Genomic DNA, 985 nt, shown 5'->3' with positions numbered 1-985 from the left:
ACTCGACAGTGGGCTCACAGTCTAGAAGGGGGAGCCAGACAACAAAACAAAACATGTGGACATTCATTCATTCAATCGTATTTATTGAGTGCTTACTGTGTGCAGAGCACTGGACTAAGCGCTTGGGAAGTACAAGCTGGCAACATATAGAGATGGTCCCTACCCAACAGCGGGCTCACAGGCTAGAAAGGGGAAACAGATGACAAAACAAAACATATTAACAAAATAAAATAGAATAGTCAATATGTGCAAGTAAAATAAATGGAATAATAAATCTGTACAAACATATGTACAGGTGCTGTGGGGAGGGGAAGGAGGTAGGGTTGAGGAGGAGGAGGAGGAGGAGAGGAAAAAGGGGGCTCAGTGTGGGAAGGCCTCTTGGAGGAGGTGAGCTCTCAGTAGGGTTTTGAAGGGAGGAAGAGAGCGAGCTTGCTGGATGTGTGGAGGGAGGGCATTCCAGGCCAGAGGAAGGACGTGGGCCGGGGGTCGATGGCGGGACGGGCGAGTACGAGGCCCAGTGAGGAGGTGAGCGGCAGAAGAGCGGAGGGTACGGGCTGGGCTGGACAAGGAGAGAAGGGAGGTGAGGGAGGAGGGGGCCAGGGGATGGATGGACAGCCTGGAAGCCGAGAGGAAGGAGTTTTTGCTTGATGCGTAGATTTTTCCTCCCCTCTGTGCCTCCCTCGGTGCCCAGGACAGAGAGACAGAGAGAGTCCTCTCAGACTGGCAGGACCTTGAGGGCAGGGACCTTGTCTCATGTCCTGCCTCTGTCTTTCCCTCAGCATCGAGAGAGAGAGAGAGAGAGAGACCTGCCTCCTTGTCAGACTCCTGCAGACCTTTGCAGGCAGGGACCCTGTTTCTTCCCAAGCGCTTAGTCCAGTGCTGTGCACATAGTAAGCACCCGTTGTTGGGTAGGGGCCGTCTCTATATGTCGCCAGCTTGTACTTCCCAAGCGCTTAGTCCAGTGCTGTGCACACAGTAAGCGCCC

Source organism: Tachyglossus aculeatus, chromosome 11 (assembly GCF_015852505.1).
Source record: "Tachyglossus aculeatus isolate mTacAcu1 chromosome 11, mTacAcu1.pri, whole genome shotgun sequence".
NCBI classification, from domain to species: domain Eukaryota; kingdom Metazoa; phylum Chordata; class Mammalia; order Monotremata; family Tachyglossidae; genus Tachyglossus; species Tachyglossus aculeatus.
This window is presented reverse-complemented; position numbering follows the sequence as displayed.